Here is a 19,612-nt window from a genome sequence, read left to right as displayed (position 1 = left end):
TTCCTTGATGGAAAGAACTTTGTCTTATTTATCTTTGTATACCCAGGGTCTAGCACAGTTTCCGGTACATACTAAAAACTCAGTTAAATGCTTGTGGACCAAATGAAGGAATGAGTGAGAAAAATGTTACTCAAGGCTCTGAGGCCAGACAGAGACCAATACTCGTAAGACTACTTATTGTTTCGATAACTGACTTCCTAGGGCCTAAGGGAGGGCTTCTACGCCTGGGCGTTAATTTTTTGTTCTGTGAGACATGGAGGTATCAGTGTTCTATCTCTTTGGAGAAGATGGCTATTTGGGGGCATTTTCTCCAAACTTCTCCCAGAGTGCAAGCATAGCACCGTGAATCTCTCATTCATTGAAACCATCACAATTGTAATTAGTCATTTTTTCCTGTATTTGTGTGGTTTCTTGATTAAGATCTGCACCTTCCACTAGACTGACTCCAGTGATGGAGGGTAATTTCTTGATTAAGATCTGCACCCTCCACTAGACTGTGAGTCCAATGGTGGAGGGTAAATACCTCTGATTTTGCTCCCCATCACCCCCCCTACGATCTAGTATAGCACCTGGCATAGAGTAGGTACTCCATAAATGAGGGAATGGCTGGAGACACTAAGATGGCTTCCTTTATTCTTGGTTTTTCTTTTTGTTTTTGCTTTTTCTTGAATAGGAAAATATGTATTTTTATCAGTCTTCTCAGCATTACCCTGAGAAACTTGCTTCAGTTTCTCATTTAACATTTGAGCATCCAGGCTCTTTTCAGAAAGCTTTAATAAAATTTCTTCTAATTTTTGGACCAGATTATCGATTTTCTTAGAAAAGAATGCCTATTGCCAAAGGTGACATGCTAACTTTTAAAGTGCCCAAGTTTGGAAAACTCTGAAGTTTTGATTTCAGTGAAGACTTTCTGTTAGCTTTTAGAGGACTATTTGGCGGCTGCACAGGATTCTCTCAAGGGGAAAGGCCTTTCGAGTGACACTCGGTAATTTAGCCATTAAGGTTAATGTTCATCTTCTCCCTGTCTATTGAAACTTCTAGGGTAGGCAGTGCAAATAGCTTATCAGGTAGTTTTAAAGGTCATGTGCAAAGGAAAAAAAATCCTGCACCGCTCATGAAAATGTCCTTAGTAATCAGTGCCTGCTTATGGGAGGAGGGGGCTGAGGGACTCTCTCAGCTCATCTATCTTGTCTTTTCCTCCAGGTCACTTTGTGACAGATTCTGAGTTGGTAGCTGCCCAGCCTGGAAGGTAGCTAGCTATGTACATCTCTGCTTTCTACATTAGTAAAGTCAGTAAGTTTTTTTTTTTTTAAAAAAGCTTCAACTTTTTCTTTTGCATTTCAGCCTCTGCGCTCTACCTCTGGGGTAAGTCTGACAGAGATAGGAGCAAAGAACAGACTTCTCTGTTGACAGTCGGTAGCTTTGGTCAAAACCACCTTTCTTAGTAGGAGTCAGAATGAGGATGGTGAAATGCTGAGGCTTTCCCCCTGCTATTACTTTTCATTTCAGCCTGTGACAAAGCTATGCCGCTGCCATCTCTCTGGCCTGCCTCAACCCTCTATGGAATGCACGAATTGAGCCCTGCCCAGTCAGGTCTGACCACATCATGAATCCCTCATAAGTGGATCTCGAGCTTCTCAAGGGAAATGAAAACTTAATTCGCCACTCCAGATCCCAGCTGAGAGCACTGCCTCGGCTTCCTTTGAGACTTCACTGAGTTATTGGCCTTTTTCTTTCTCCTCTTTCTTTCTCCAAGCAGTAAAAAGTATGGGTTGTAGCTGCTTGGAGGATGAAGAAAAACCTAGAGTTTTTAAAAATGGTTGCTCTGAGGCAGGCATTTAGGAGTGACTCTAATAGTTCTTTCAGAAGAGTGAACTGTACCTTCGGGCTTACTGCGGTCACCCATTGAGAGAGGAATCATAGAATGAGTCTGCAGTAATGATAAAATGAAGAATGCATTCCTCTGCAGTGCAGTGCATCAATAGCTGTTTTGCATATGGATGCAGTAGTAAGATAAGAGTCGTCTACGTTGCATTCTGTTTTATTATCTGCTTCTGAGAATACAGCAGCAGGTTTGGGGGATTATATTTGAGAGGAAAAGTTATATTTTCAAAATCCTATTGATGGCTGCATCCTCCCAGCCACTCCCTCTCTCCCTGCCTTGCCCCTCCCTTCTTCCCTGAGTCATTGCTGGGAAGACTTTCAAATAAGGGAGATGTTGTTGTTCCCATAATCAACTTATTTTTGTTTTCTAGAACTCTGTGTTCTTCCATTTTTACTTTTGAATGGGAATTTATTGGCAGGCACTTATGAGAGACAACAGAAAAGTGCTAGGTATGGCTGAGCAGATTTATTTCCAAAGATTCAGCTCAGAGAAGAATATAGTTTTGTTTGAATTCTTATTTCATCTTGAAAAAATTAATTCCACATCTCATGGCTACAGATTTGTTTCTGAGATAGTGACCAACCTGGATACACCGGGCCCTCTTTCATGACAGTTAATTTTGAACATCAAACAGAGAAGAAAGACCTGAAGATTGGAAATAGCTAAAAAAAAAAAAAAAAAAGAAACAGTTGAAGTGTTTCTTAGACTTTTGAGCCCAAAGTTAGTTTTTATTAACAACATGAATTTTATCTTTGAAAATAGAGGAGAGTAAGTCCTTTATTTCTGCATATTCTTGCAAATTGCATTTTCAAGTATGCCAGGCATAATTGTAATTACAGCTACGATGTGGTAGGCATTACATATACATACATATATGAATATTCAAATTTTAGTAATTACAAGAGCACTGCAGGATATATATTATCTCCATTTTGCAGATGAGGAGACTGAGGCTTAGCAAGGTTAAGTGACTCAAGTAATGTTATCGACTTAATAAGTGGTTGAATTGTTGCACTCCAAGTTCATGACTTTTCCACTATCCCTTACTGCCTTTCATGTGGTCGAGTGAGCGTATCCAAAAGGTCACTTTGTCCTTCAGTTGCCAATGTCCTCTCCCCATACGCCATGAAGAGTTGGCTTCAGGGAAACTGAAAATAGCTCCATGAATGTGGTATTTGTTCCAGAGCGTCTATATTCCTGGGGAAAAAATGGATAATTTTCTAAGGTATGTCATCTTTTGGAATCAAAATTTAGCATCAAATTTGGATCCCATATCACAAAGATACTCTTGAGTATCTAAAGAACAAGCGTAACTACATGGTGGTGATATATAGACCAGCTCTTGCAGGATCTTTAATACAAGGAGAGTCTCCTAACATCCCCCCAAATATAGGCTATGGGCTCCTGCATTTCTACCCAAGGAGCAGAACACCATCGGTCTTTCAGAATAAGTCATAGAAAAAAGCTAAAGACTATAAAGCCAAAAACATCCCTCTGAAATTACTAAAGTGACCAGTTTTAATATGAACATTGTCACGGGTTCTGTACAATAAAGGTAACTTTAAATGCTATCACAAATATCAAATCAGTGTATATACAACTTTAAATTGAGTTTCTTTTTTTTTTTTTAAAAACAAATGTTGACATAGAAAGCACATAGTTTAAGTCTCAAACTAGGAAGTGGTGGCCAGTTGATTGAATTTACCTCTGATATTTCAGGGATGATGTTGATCCTGAAATACATAGTGAAGAAAAACAAATTAGAGAATACAACACAATATATTGAACCCCTGGTAGGAGCTCCAAAAAGCTGAAATGATCCAGCTCAAGTTTTTCTAGGTATGTGATTAAAATGTCATGACTTCATAAAAAATGGTGCCCTTTAATATGACTACAGTATATAAAGAATAAGCTAAGTTGTATTGCATCAGTTTTAGTTAATCAACTTTATTGAGGTATAATTTACAGTAGTAAAATTCACCAATTTTAAGTGTACCATTTGATTTTTGACAAATGTATGCTGTTGTGTAACTAACACCATGATCAAAATGTAGAAATTTTTATCAACCCAAAAAGTACCATCATGTCACTTTGTAGTAAATCCCCTATCCTCAACATGGGCCAATGCTTTCCATCACTATAAATTTGTTTATTCCAGAATTGCACATAAATAGAAGCATACAGTATATACATATAGTCTTTTGTCTGTGATTTCTATCATCTGTGTTGTTACATGTATCAGTAGTCCATTCTTCTTACTGCTGCATAGTATTCCATTGAATAAATATAATATGTTTATCTATTTATTTACCAGTTGATGAGCATTTGGAGTCTTTCTACTTTTTGGCTGAATTTATGACTCATGCTGCTATGAACATTCATGTATAACTTTTGGTGTGTGCATATGTTCTCATTTCTTTTGATTATTAACTGGCAGTGGAAAACCTAGAACAAAGGATAAGCATATGTTTAACATTATGAGAAACTGTTTTGGAAAGTTGTTGTGTGATTTTTACATCAACACAGATCATTTGAGAATTCCAGTTGTGCCACACCTTAACAAACCCTTGGTATTGTCAGTCTTTCATTTTAGCCTTTCTAGTGGGTGTGTCCTGGTATGTCACAATTTTTAATTTGCACTTCTCATATAACTAACAACATTGAGCATCTTTTCATGTGCTTCTTTTGCCATTTTTATATGTTCTTTGGGGACATGTTTATTCAAATCATTTTTCCATCCTTTTGAGGTAAGTTGTTAATTTATGTGTGTAGAGTTTTTTTATATTTCCTTGTATCCTTTTAATATCTGTGCATCTTATTGTGATATTCCATTTTCTATTTCCGATATTGGTAATTTGTGTCTTCTCACTTTTTTCTTTATCAGTATTGCTAGAAGTTTATTAATCTTATTAATCTTTTCAAAGAAACAGATTTTGTGTTAACTGCAATTTTCTATTATTTTCTGTATTGAACTGAGTGATTTCAGCTCTTAGTTATTTGTTTCCTTGTACTTGCTTTGGTTTTATTTTGCTCTTCCTTTTTGTTTCTTTAGGTGGAATCTTAGTTTATAATCTATTTCTTTTTAATAAAATCACTTAAAGATATTAATTTTCTTCTAAGCCTTGCTTTAGCTGTGTCTCACAAAATTTGATATATTGTATTTTAATTTATATTAAGTTCAAATACTTAAAAATTTCTCTTGCAATTTCCTCTTTGAACCATGTATTATTTAGCAGTATGTTAATTAATTTTGAATTGATTGGAGATTTTAACTTTATATTTCTGTTTTAGATCTAGTTTAATCACACCATAGTTAGAGAGGACATACTTTGTATGATTTCAAATTTTTTAAATTTGTTAAGGTTTGTTTTATGTTGTAAAATATGGTCTATCTTGGTGAATGTTCTATGTACTCTTTAAATGAACATGTATTCTGGTGTGGTTGAGTGGAGTGTTGTATAATTGTTAACTAGATTCAACTATTTGTGTCATTCAGTTCTTTATTCTTGCTGAGTTTATATCTACTAGTTCTACCACTAATAGAAGTGTGTTGAAGTCTTCAGCTATAATTGTGGGTTTGTCTGTTCTTTTTTTTTTTTTGGTTATTTATTTTTACTTCATGTATTTTAAATTTCTTAGATGTGTATGTATTTAGGATTATTATAACTCCTTGGTGAACTGACCCATTTATCAATATGTGATGTCTGTTTTTACCTTTTAATTTTGTTTGTTCTAAAGTCTACTTTTTTTTCTCTGTGATTTATCATAACATTTTGTGTATATTTCCCTGTGCTATACAGTGTAATCTTGTTTATCTATTCTACAATTTTGAAATCCCAGTCTATCCCTTCCCACCCTCTACCCCCCTGGTAACCACAAGTCTGTATTCTCTGTCCATGAGTCTATTTCTGTCCTGTATTTATGCTTTGTTTTTGTTTGTTTGTTTGTTTTTTAGATTCCACATATGAGCGATCTCATATGGTATTTTTCTTTCTCTTTCTGGCTTACTTCACTTAGAATGACATTTTCTAGGAGCATCCATGTTGCTGCAAATGGCATTATGTTGTCGGTTTTTATGGCTGAGTATAAGTCTACTTTCATATTAATATAAGCACGTCAACTTTCTTTTGATTTGTGTTTGTGTGATATATCTTTTCCCTTTAACATACCTATATCATTATATTTGAAATTGTTGTAGGTAGCATTTAATTGAATCATGTTTTTTCATCTTTTCAAATAAGTTCTGTCTTTTAATTGCTATTTTTAGATCATTTACATTTGATGTAATTTTTGATAGGTTTGTTTTAAGTCCATACTGTTTCTCATTTTCAGCCCTCTTTTTGATTATTCATACATTTTTAGTGTTCCACTTTGACTTATATTTGTGATTTTAACTATATATTTTGTATAATATTTTTATTGGTTGATCTAGGAATTATAAAATACATACCTAACTTTGCACAGTCTATTTAGAATCATATGTTATCACCTCAGTTGGAATAGAGAAACCTATCAACATCCATCCCCTTTTTCTTCCCCCCTCTACACTATAGGTGTATTTTTATTTTTACAGCTTTTTTGAGATGTAATTGACATATAACAGTCTATGAATTTATGTGAACAACATATTGATTTGATACACTTATATATTATGAAGTGATTATCACTGTAGCTTTAGCTTATACCTCTATCATCTCACATAATTACTATTTCTTTTTTGTGGTGAGAACATTTAAGATCTACTCTTTTAGTGACTTTAAAGTGTATAATGCTGTATTATTAAATATAATCATGCTGTACACTAGCTCCTCCAAACTTTTTCATCTTATAACTAAAAGTTTGGACCCTTTGGCTAGTATCTCCCCATTTCTCCCACCCCTTAGCTCCTGGTAACCACCATTCTACTTTCTGTTTCTATGAGCTCAGCTTTTTTAGATTCTACATAAAAGTGATATTATATAGTATTTATCTTTCTCATCTGACTTGTCTAACTTAGCATGATGGCCTCAAGGTCCATCTGTTGCAAACGGAAGGATTTCCTTCTTTCTTGTAGCTGAATAATATTCTATTGTATATATGTATATATCACATCTTCTTGATGCATTCATCTATTGATGGACACTTTTAGGTTGTTTTCATATCCTGGCTATTGTGATTAATGCTGCAATGAACATGATAGTGCACATATCTCTTAGAGATCAAATAGCGTTTCTTTTGGGTATGTATGCAGAAATAGAATTGCTGGATTATATGGTAGTTCTACTTTTAATTTTTTGAGAAACTTCCATACAGTTCTCTATAGTGGCTGGACCAATTTACATTCCCATCAACAGTGCACAAGGGTTCCCTTTTCTCCACATCATCGCCAACACTTCTTATCTCTTGTCATTTTGATGATAAGTATTCTAACAAGTGTGAGGTGATATCTCATTGTGGTTTTGATTTGCATTTTCCTGGTGATTAGTGATGTTGAGCATCTTTTCATGTACATGTTACTATTTGTGTCACCTTTGGAAAACTGTCCATTTAATTCTCATGTCAATTTTTTAAAAATGAGATTGTTTTATTTTACTATTGAGTTGTATGAGCTTTTAAAATACATTTTAGATATTGGTCCCTCATCAAATATATGATTTGAAAATATTTTCTCACATTAAGTAGGTTGGATTTTCATTTTGTGGATTGTTTCTTTGCTGTGCAGAAGCTTTTCGATTTGATGTAGTGCCACTTGTTGATATTTGCTTTTGTTGCTTATACTTTTGGTTCCATATCCAAAAAAATCATTGGCAAGACAAATGTCAAGAAATTTTTTCCCTATGTCGTCTTCTAGGAGTTTTACAATTTCAGGTCTTATGTTTAAGTTTTTAAAACATGCCAAGTTAACTTTTGTGAATGTTGTAAGATAAGGGTCCAATTTCATTCTTTTCCAACACTATTTATTGAAGAGACTATCCTTTCCCCATAGAGTACTCTTGGCTCCCTTGTCAAATGTTAGTTGATTATATATGCAAGGACTTATTTCTGGACTTGATTCTGTTCAGTTGATCTATATATCCATATTTATGCTAGTACCATGTTATTTTGATTATTATAGCTTTGTAGTATAGTTTGAAATCAAGAAGCATGATACCTCTAGCTCTGTTCTTCTTTCTCAGGATTGCCTTGGCTATTTTGAGATCTTTGTGGTTCCATAGAAGTAAAGGTAAATAATAAACATAAGCAAAATTGACTAACCATTAGCTACAGTAACTAAGAGAGAGAAGACTCAAATAAAATCAGAAGTGAAAAAAAGAAACATTACAACTGATACCACAGAAATACAAAAGATCATAAGAGACTACTGTGTACAGTTACAGAAGGATATTTGACAACCTGGAATAAATGGGCAAATTTCTGGAAACATACAACTTACCAAGACTGAATCAGGAAGAAATGGAAAAATCTGAACAGACTAATGACGAGTAGAGGATTGAATTTGTAATCAAAAACCTCCCAACAAAGTAAAGCCCAGGGCCAGATGGTTTTCTTTGTGAATTTTATCAAACATTTGAAGAAGAATTAACTGCAGTCCTCAAATTCTTCCAAGAAGTTGAAGAAGAGGGAATACTCCTGAAATCATTTTATGAGTCCAACATTACCCTGGTATAAAAGCCAGATAAGGACACTAAGAAAAATAGAACCACAGACTAATATTTCTGATGAATATAAATGCAATAATTCTCAACAAAATATTAGCAAACAAAATCAATAACACATTAAAAGGATTTATACCATGGTCAATTGGGATTTATCCCTGGCATGCAAGGATGGGTCAATGTATTAATCACATTAAGAGAATAAAAGATAAAAATCATATGATCATCTCAATAGATGCAGGTAAAGTATTTGACAAGTACAGCATCCTTTCATGATAAAAGCTCTCAACAAATTGGGTATAAAAGGAACATACTTCAACAGAATAGCAATGCGACAAGCCCACAGCTAACATTACACTCAATGGTGAAAGTCTCAAAGCTTTTCCTCTATAGGTATCTTATATATTATTTTTATATACACTGAAGACTGCATCAATCAAACAATGTTATATTTCTTGGTTTGAACTATAAGACATTTTTTATAGAAATGAATAAAGGAATAGTGTCATACCTAGTTTACCATTTATATTGCTCTCCTTTATTCTTTATGTCTCAATTTTTCTCTGGTAGTGTTTCCTTTTTTTACCGGAATTACTTCCTTTAAAAAATTTTTTTAGAACATTTTTGCTGGCAATGAATTACACTAGTTTTCTCTCATTTAAGAATATCTTGATTTCTGTTTCATTCCTGAAGGATAATTTTGCTGGATATAGAATTCTAAGTAGACAGTTTTTTGCTTTTAGTACTTGAGTAATACACTGTTCCTTCTTGTCTCTTGCCTCTTGATTTCTAGTGAGCAATCATCATTTACTCAAATTGCTTTTCCTTTATAGATAATGCATCATTTCTCTGCCTACTTTCAAGATAAGATTTTTTTCTGTCTTTAGTTTTCAGCAGTTTGATTACGATTTACTTGAATGTAGATTTCTTTTGGTTTATTCTGTTTGAGATGTGCTCAGCTCTTTGAATGTGTAGATTTATGTGGTAGGCAGGATGGTCCCCCAAAGATGCTCATATCTTAATCCCCAGTACCTGTGAATATACAATGTTATCTGGGAAAAGGGACTTTGCATTGAAATTAAGGTTATTAATCAACTGATTAATAGTTTACTTTAAGACAGGCCAAATGGGTCCAATGTAACAACATGAGCTCTTAACAGTGGAGGAGGAAGGCAGAAAAGTTAGTCAGAGAGATGCAATAGAAAAAATATGTCATTGTGATGTCACAGAAGTAGAGATTTCAGAGAAATTTGAAGCATGAGAGGAACTTGATTTGCATTGATGACTTTGACAGGAGCCATTAACCAGGGAAAGCAGAGAACAACCCCTGATGGCCAGCCAGCAAGAAAATGGTGACCTCAGTCCTCCATGAAATTGAATTCTGCCAACAACCCGAATGAGCTAGGAAGTCAACTCTAACCCAGACCTTCCAGATCAGAATGGCTGATACTTTGATTTTGGCCTTGTGAGACTCTCAGCAGAGGAACCAGCTGAGCCATGCTGTACCTGACTTCTGACTTACACACAGACAGATGAGATAATAAATTTGTATTTTGTTTATTTTTATTTTTTAAAATTGAAGTATAGTTAGTTTACAATGTGTCAATTTCTGGCCTACAGCATAATGTTTCAGTCATACATATACATACATATATTTGTTTTTATATTCTTTTTCATTATAGGTTATTACAAGATATTGAATATAGTTCCTTATGCTATACAGAAGAAATTTGTTGTTTATCTATTTTATATATAATAGTATCTGCAAATCTCAAACTCCCAATTTATCCCTATCCATGCCCCCACACCCCGGTAACCATAAGTTTGTTTTCTATGTCTGTGAGCCTGTTTCTGTTTTGTGAATAAGTTCATTTGTGTCCTTTTTGTTAAGATTCCACATATAAGTGCTATCATATGGTATTTTTCTTTCTCTTTCTGGGTTAATTCACTTAGTATGTCAATCTCCAGCTCTATCCGTGTTGTTGCAAATGGCATTATTTTATTTTTTATGGCTGAGTAGTATTTCATTGTATATGTATACTGTAACTTCTTTATCCAGTCATCTGTCAATGGACATTTAGGTTGCTTCCATGTCTTGGCTATTGTAATTTTTTTTAGCTCTACATTCTTGCTCCTTTCTTTCTTAAGCCATGATGACACAAATGTTATACTTTTTGTTGTCTTATCACAGGTGTCTGGGTATAGAATTCTAGGTTGACACTTTTTGCTTGTTTTTTCCCCTTCTAGTGCTTTGGAAATGTCTCTCTATTAATATTCTAGATTCTGTGGTTTCTGACTAGAAGTGTGATGTCATTCTTATCTTGGTTACATATATGCAATGTCTTTTTTTCTCTGGATTCTGTGAGTTTTTAGAAAAATTATCACTGGTTTTCAGCAATTTGAGTATGATGTGCCCTAGTATGACTTTCTTTATATTTCTTCTTCGTGGGATTTTTGAGCTTCTTGGTTCTTTGCATTTACGATTTTAATAAAATTTGTAAATATTTTGACTATTACTTCTTCAAATATTTTCCTATCCCTCCTTCTGGAACTCCAATTACGTATATGTTTGACTACTTGATATTGACACATAGGTCACTGATGATCTGTTTATCTTCTCAGTCTTTTTGCTTTTTGTCCTTTATTGTGTATAATTTCTGTTACCATGTCCTTAAGTTCACTTATATTCCCTTCTGCACTATCTAATTATCTGTATAATTCAGACTATTGCTTTTTCATTTCTAAGAAGCATCATTTGGTCCTTTTTTATACTTTTCATTCTCTTTTTTATGCTCATGTTTTCCTTGACCTTCTTGAAAATATGGAGTATAAATTTAAATATCTTTGTCTACTAATTCCATAATTTCTGTCAATTTTGGCTGTGCTTCTATTGAATTATTCTTTTCTCCTGGTAGTGGGTCATATGTCTCTGCTTCTTTGTAAGATTAGTGATTTTTGATTGTAACACAAGTTTGCTACATATTGTGAATTTTATATTGCTGAGTGCTGGGCTTTGTTTTATTCCTTTAAATAGTCTTGGAATTTTTTTCTTCCATACAATTATATTACATGGGCTCAGTATGATTACTTTGCTAATGTGGGTATAGAGTGAATTTGCTACAATACTAAGGCAATACCTTTCTGAGGACTTTATCCTATAATTCATCTATTACAAGGTCTTCCTATTCTTGCTGGTAGAAATATAAAGTATTGCAAACCCTATGTAAACTCCAACAATTTTTCAGTTTATTGATTTCTAATGATTCTTGTAGTGAAATTAGAAGTAGTTTCTTACATTCATATTCAAATGTTATGTGTTAAGCACTGACCTAAACATTTATTCGTTCTTTAATCATCTTTTACATATTTTCCTTATCACTAATGTTTGACAATATGTTCTTACAACTAGCATTTTCATTTACCATACCAATAAGAAAATGAGTGATTGGATTGCTAAGTCTTATAGCTACCTTCCTTCTTAAGGTGCTTCTTGGATAGAATCAGAATTCGGGAAAATACAGTAATTTCTCATTATTTATGAATGTTTTGTTCAATAAAGTCAGAGCAAACACTGAATTAGGGAATATTCAATTATTGATTCTAGGGGAAATATGGGGTTAAGTTCCTGTGAGCCTTTGGCTACAACATTTTTATGAATGTAACCTTGTTTTATACACGTTTCCATTTAAAAACACCTTATTTACTATATATTGTTGATTCATTGACATTGAACTAATGACCAATAGCACTATAACTCACATCTGAATGAATCTTATCTAACACAGATTTTTTTTTCTCCATAAGGCACATAACAACCCTCTTAAGCTTAGGCACACTAGACAGCACCATGAGACCATGTTTTGGGGCCATATAAAGAAAATGAAATTACCAAAAAAAAGAAGCAAAAACTGTGACATTAAATATACCATGGACATTCTTTACAGTATAAGATCTGAAACAAGAAGACAGGATGTCACCTTGTTCAACCTCAGCAGGGAACATGTGTGTGGGAGACAAATTTTTCACTGCTCTGTGAACACACGTCTGCAAATGACTGCAAAAGCTCTGTGAATATTGATTTTAGGGTTACAATAAATTTTAGTGACCAGGCAAATTTAAAAATATAGAATCCATAAATAATGAGTATTGACTGTATTGATGTGTGACTTATTTCTTTCCACTTATCTATTCTTACTTGGTAATGCTTAAGGGCTAAGCTGCTTGGAGGTTGGCACATTCTGAGTCCCTGTGACCTCTTTCTAAGACCTAACCAAATTAAAGAACTGTTTTTATAAATAGAAAACTTGAAAGGCCAGGCGGTCATCCTGATTGAAATAAGGCTGGGGGCTCTTGATTTAAAATTTTATGGTACTCTACCTATTTTGCAACACAGGCAGTTGCTTCTGGTATTGACTAGTTGGACCCACCTTCCCTCAGTCTGTTTATTTTTGACAGAAGGAACATAGCCCACATGGTATGCATGGTATTCAATTTTACTTCACATCCTTTTGGCCCAATTATACATTTTATTGCCTGAAATCAACTTTTTTAGTGTCTAAATAAAGTGGATTTTGTTTGTATGTATCATTAAAAAGTGTATGGGCTCTTTAGGGTAATTTTTTTTCAATTGACTAGTTAGTTTTACCTTACAAAGGCTATTAGCCTCTTTCATCTCATGAAATTCTTTAGGTTTAAGGAAATAGTCATATGGTTTTCTGTCTGTATTTTAAGAAAGGTCACTTTGAGATTTTCTTTTTGGCTTTTTTTGGCTGTGCTATCTGTCTGTCATGTCACATTAGACTTTTTCAAGGATCATGCCATGCATGACACTGCGAAGAGACTCAGTCTATCATGAAAATAAAGCCCCTGAATGTGAAAATGGGGGGAAAATATGCACTTTCTTGAAAAATAGGTCAAAGATGTAAAAACCGTTATTGGAAGATATATCTTGCATCTTAGAAGTAAAGGCCAAGGAGGGTAGCCTTGACACAGTTTCAATAGAGGCTTTTGAGAGGCCAAGGGGAAATCGTTATTATAAAAAGGGACATTTGGATTTACCTTCCCCTAGCCTTTTGGACAAGGAAGGGAAAATGTGGAGTGCATCACTGAAACAGCTTGCTTCCTTCAGGGTTCCTTGCACTTCAAGCTAAAGCCTCTCAGTGAGCCAGACTACAGGGACATGCACAGGGGCTGACTACAAAGTGCCTTGGGGAAAGTAGAAGCATTACACAGTGAAAATGTCCAAAGGCTTGAGGAAAACTTTGTGAAAGTTATTTTTGTGTGTGCATGTTTCCCTCTGAAATATATTAATAATAATAATAATAAAAATATAGTTTGGAATCTAACCTGGTATACCATTGATTCTCTGTTCCCTCTCTCATCTCCTCTAAATGAAATGTCATTTGTAAATATATGTATTTCTCCTCTCCTTTCCCTCCAGGATCAATGACACACTTTTGAGTTTCTGTACCTAAATTTCCTTTTCCTACTTCCTGCCTTGATTTTTTGGAGTTCACTTTTGACTTTTCTTCCTCATGAAAATTCTTCTCCAAACTTAAAAAAAATCCCTGTTTTGTCCATGTGAAGACAGTGCTTTTCTGTGCTCATCCTATTTGATAGTCAGCTGCCCCAGACATCAGCTGTCCCTCCCCAGGGTTCTCCATGTTCATCCTCTCTCAGTATTCCAAGAGCCTGTCCATCAGTGTCTTCTTTCAGCTGTACCCTTAGAATGCTTCAGGTTATTCCTCCCCTAGTTTTGACTTTGTTCTGAACCTTTTAAGGCTCTCACCTTTACCTTTATCAACATCTCTCTCTCTCTCTCTCCATTGACTTCTTCCTCTTTACCTATAAACAAGCTCAGCTGTACAAGCCCTTTAAAATTATAATAATAAAGAGCCTGGCCTAATTGAACCCCTAATTTACCTTTGTCATTCTTACTAGCAACCATCCTGTTTCTTCCTTTATTTTATCATTAGATTTTTCAAAAGAATAACCTACTCTTATTACTGTGATTTTCTTTATCTGCAGTCTATCATGTTCCCACCACTCTAAAAAAATTCTAGTCAAGGCACCGAGTGACTTTGAAATCATCAAATATAGGAGCTTGTCCTAGTCTTTCTCTTCTTCCTCACTCTTCCTGCACTTTGTCATGGTTAAACCAACCTTCCTTGGCAGGTTATTTCGAAAAGCGTGAAATACAAAGTAAAAGTTTCCCAACCATGCTCTCGACTCCTCATTTCTACTCCCAAGAACTAATAATTGCAATAGTTTATTGTATATCCTTCCAGAAATTTTCTGTGCATAATGAAATACCTTTTGATACAAACAGGGTCATATTACATGTAATATATTGTGTGATTGCTTTCTCCACTTAAAAATAAGTCTTATAGACCATTCCATAGTAGTATATACAGATTGACCTCATTTAAAAAATGACTGACCAGTCTTAACCTTGTAGGAATGAATTATAGCTTATTTAAGTGGTCTCCCTTTGATAGATGTTTTGGTTGTATCAACAGTGTTGATATCACAGTGTTGCAGTGAACATACTTACGGAAGCAAATGTATTTGCATTTGATTAGGGTAAATTTGTGGATTTGGAAATGCTACCAAGCTCCTTCACTCTCTTCAAATACGGACAGTTTCACTAATAACACAACAAATATCCATGTAATTTCCAGATGCAGACATAGGACATTTGCTTACTTTGTATTCCTCTTCACTATGTCCTTCTCCATCCCCATCCACCAAGTAATAACTAATTTGGGAATTTCGTGTTAATCATTTTCTTGTTTTTTAAAGAAAAATCATTTTATCATATATATGGGAAGTTTATACATATCTTTACATATATTGCTAGGTTTTATGTGTTTTTCCTTAATCTTTATAGAAATGGAATCAAATTTCTATAACTTGCTTCCACATAATGTGGTCTAATTTATTCATGGTGACATGCCTATCTTCTCCATCTTAGAAGTTTTTTCTCCATTAGCTTTCTATCATCCTGGGTCTCTTCTTTGCTCACTTTTTCTCTTTTGTTTTCCTCCATGATTTCTTCCCATCTCTTCAGTGTGGCTGTTCTCTGAGTTTCAGTCCCAAGTGCTGTTTTTCATCTCAGTTTCTACTAAGTGACCTTTTCCCTTTTTTATATCTTCTATTTTCTTATTCATGTGGATGCCTCCCAGACTTATAGCTCTGCTTCTAACTTATTTCCTGAGCTCTAGTCTATCATCTTTCACATTTTTACTTATATTTCTTGTTATGGTATCTTAAATTATATTGATTCGAACAGCATTTAGTGGATTTTTAAAAAAATTCCAGATCCTGTGCTAGGTGCTGAAGATTCAGGGAAGTGTGAGTCATGGTCCTGCATTTTAATAGGAAAAACAGATGTAGAAAACTGCAGAAAAGTTTACATGGATTTATTGTATTTTCCTAGATTCACTCTGCTTCTTAAATTTCCTACTTCTGTAATAACACCATTCTTTTCCTCCTCACCCAGGCTTATCTTTGCCTTTCTAGTCCCTGAGTCTTCTTCCTCTTTTAGTTTTGATCTTTTCCCTCTTGCTCCACATTAAGATTCAGTCACCAGATTGTATTAATTCTTCACGCTTGTGTATAATTCTTCTTTCCCCCGCCGAACATCACTCTTCAGAGATCTTCTCTCTTCACACTGAAGCTGTTATAAAAATTTCTTTTTCTTTCAACCTCAAATTTATGCTTCAAGCTATACGCTGTTTAAGCTTTACCATATTCGGCTCTTAACATTGTTGCTACTCATCCACTCAAGAACCTTCAATAGCTATCTGCTGCCTATTGAATAAGATCCAAATTCCATAATCTCATATTTAGGGTCATCTGTAGTCTAATCTCAAATTCTCTCTTCAACTTTCTTTCCTCTTACTGATTTCCTGTGAGAGGATTTGCAAACTTAAAAGATCATAGGCATCAAGCAGGTATTGCAAATTAGTAAATCTGGCTGAGTGAGGACTGTGGCAAACTGGGAAACAAATTTCCCACCTAAAGTGTATAGCTCGTGGCTAAGCTTAAGCTGATTATTGCTATGTGGGACTTGCAAGCCTAATGTTGCCAGGTTTTCAAGAGAAGCCAGAAATTCAGATTTTTATATGAAATCTTTGCATTTTTAGACATTGGCAACCACTTTAAAAAAAGGTTTTGTCAAAAGAACACATGGCTGAGGGCTGCCAGTTTCTGACTTTCGCCCTATGTAAACTCTAGCCAGACTGATATTACCATTTGGATTCTCACCTCTATTCTGCCTGCCTAAGATGTCTTCAGCCATTCTCTCGGCTTATCAGAATCTGTTTATAACCCAGCTCTTTTGGGAAGCTTTCCCTGGCCAGAAAGCCTGACTTTCTAAGGCACTTACTGTCTGTTTTAATCACTTGGCATTTAAACATGTCTTATATTGTGAACTGTCTTTTTTCCTGTTCCCATGTTTCTTAGAATATTTTTATAATTACACAGGCAATATAAACTCATTATATAAAATTTGAAATGTATAATAAAGTACTCAACTTAAATAATAATGACCTGTTGTCCTACCATTAAACAATAAACCTATTAACATAATTATATTTCCTTATTTCTTTCTAGGAACTGTGAAAGATATCTCTCTCTCCCTTGCTATCTCTCTCTCTATCTCTCCATCTACCTCCAAATTGCCTTTCCTAAGGATTGTACCAGTTTGTATTCTTATAAAATAATGTATGAGAATATCTTTTCTCTGTCACTATTCTCAACGCTAGATATTTCCATTATTTTTTAATCTTTGCCAATATGATCAGGGAAAATGGTAGGTCATTGTCTTTTTTATTATAGTAAGATGTATGTAATATTTATCATTTGTACATTTGTAAGTGTAAAATTTATTGGCATTAAATATATTGACAATGCTGTGTAACCACCACCACTATACCCCCCAATTTTTGATCAACCCCAACATAAACTCTGCCCATTAAACAATAACTCCCATATCTCCCTCCTCCTCAGCTCCCAGTAACTTCTACCTAGTCGTTATCCCTATGAATTTGCCTATTCTAAGTACCTCATACAAGTGGAATCACATAATATTTGTCTTTCTGTGTCTGGATTATTTCACTTGGCATTATGTTTTCAAGGTCCATCTATGTTGTAGCATGTATCAACATTTCATTCGTTTTTATGACTGATTAGTATTCCATTGTATGTATATGCCACATTTTGTTTATCTAGTCATCTGTCAATGGACACTTGGGTTTTTCCCACCTTTTGGCTATTGTGAGTAATATTATTATGAATGCTGGTATACAAATATCTGTTCAAGTCCCTTAATTCTTTTGGATGTATATTTAGGGATGGAATTTCTGGGTCATGCAGTAATTCTATGTTTAAATCTGAGAAACTGTAAAGTGTTTTTCATAATGTCTGTAGCACTTTACATTCTCATCAGTATTACATGAGGGTCCCAATTTTTCCACATCCTTACCAACACTTGTTTGTCTGTCTGTCTGTCTGTCTTTCTTTCTTTCTTTCTTTCTTTCTTTCTTTCTGTCTTTCTTTCTTTCTTTCTTTCTTTCTTTCTTTCTTTCTTTCTTTCTTTCTTTCTATTATAGCCATCCTAGTAACTGTGAAGTGATATCTCATTGTGGTTTTGATTTGCATTTCCTTGATGACTAATGATTTTGAACACCTTTTAAATATACTCATTGACCATTTGCATATATCTTTGGAGAAATGTCAATTCACATCCTCTATGTATTTTGGGATTGGGTTGTTTAATTTTTTGTTTTTGAGTTTTAGGAGTTCTTTCTATATTCTGAATATTAATGCCCTATCAGATATCAGATTTACAAATATTTTTTCTCATTTTTTAGATTGTCTTTTTACTTTCATGATGGTGTCTTTTGATGCATGAAATTTCTTGATTTTGATGAAGCCAGTATATCTATTTTTTTCTTTTGTTGCCTGTGCTATTAGTGTCACATCTAAGAAATTGTTGTCAAATCCAAAGTCATGAGGATTTCCTCCAACTTTTTCTTTCAGGACTTCTTATATTTCTAGCTTTTAAGTTTACAATTTTGATTGATTTTGAGTTAATTTTTGTATATGATGTCCGAAAGAGCACTCGTTCTTTTTTATGACTGGTAGTATTCCATTGTGTATATATGCCACATTGTCTTTATTTATTTATCTGTTGATGGACACTTAGATTGCTTCCATATCTTGGTAATTGTAAATAATGCTGCTATGGACCTTGGGGTGCACATATCTTTTTAAATTAGTGTTTTTGTTTTATGACATATTACCCAAGGCAATCTACAGATTCAATGCAATCTCTGTCAAAATACCAATGGCATTTTTCACAGGACTAGAACAAATAATTTTAAAATTTGTATGGAAACACAAAAGACCCTGAATAGCCAGGACAATCTTTAGAAAGATGAATAGAGCTGGAGGAATTATACTCCCTGACTTCAGATTATACTACAAAGTTACAGTAATCAAAACAGGATGGTACTGGCACAAAAACAGACACATAGATCAATGGAAGAGAGTAAACAGCCCAGAAATAAACCCACACACTTATGGTCAATTAATCTACAAGAAAAGAAGCAAGACTATACAATGGAGAAAAGACAGTCTCTTCAATAAGTGGTGCTAGGAAAACTGGACAGCTACATGTAAAAGAAGAAAGTAGAACATTCTCTCACATCATATACAAAAATAAACTCAAAATGGATTAAATACCTAAATGTAAGATCAGATACCATAAAACTCCTGGCAAACATAGGCAGAACACTCTTTGATAAAAATTGTAGCAATATTTTGTTGGATCAGTCTCCTAAAGCAGAGGAAATAAAAGGAAAAAATAAACAAATGGGACCTAATTAAACTTAAAGCTTTTGCACAGCAAAGGAAACCATTGACAAAACAAAAATATAACCTACTGAATGGGAGAAAATATTTGCAAATGATATGATCAATAAGGGGTTAATATCCAAAATATAAAAACAACTCATATAACTCAACATCAAAAAAATAAACAATCTGATTACAAGATGGGGAGAAGAATTGAATAGACATTTCTCCA

The sequence above is a fragment of the Vicugna pacos genome, chromosome X, assembly GCF_048564905.1.
Source record: "Vicugna pacos chromosome X, VicPac4, whole genome shotgun sequence".
In the NCBI taxonomy this organism is placed as follows: domain Eukaryota; kingdom Metazoa; phylum Chordata; class Mammalia; order Artiodactyla; family Camelidae; genus Vicugna; species Vicugna pacos.
The sequence above is the reverse complement of the archived record's forward strand: the minus strand, read 5'-3'. Positions refer to the sequence as shown.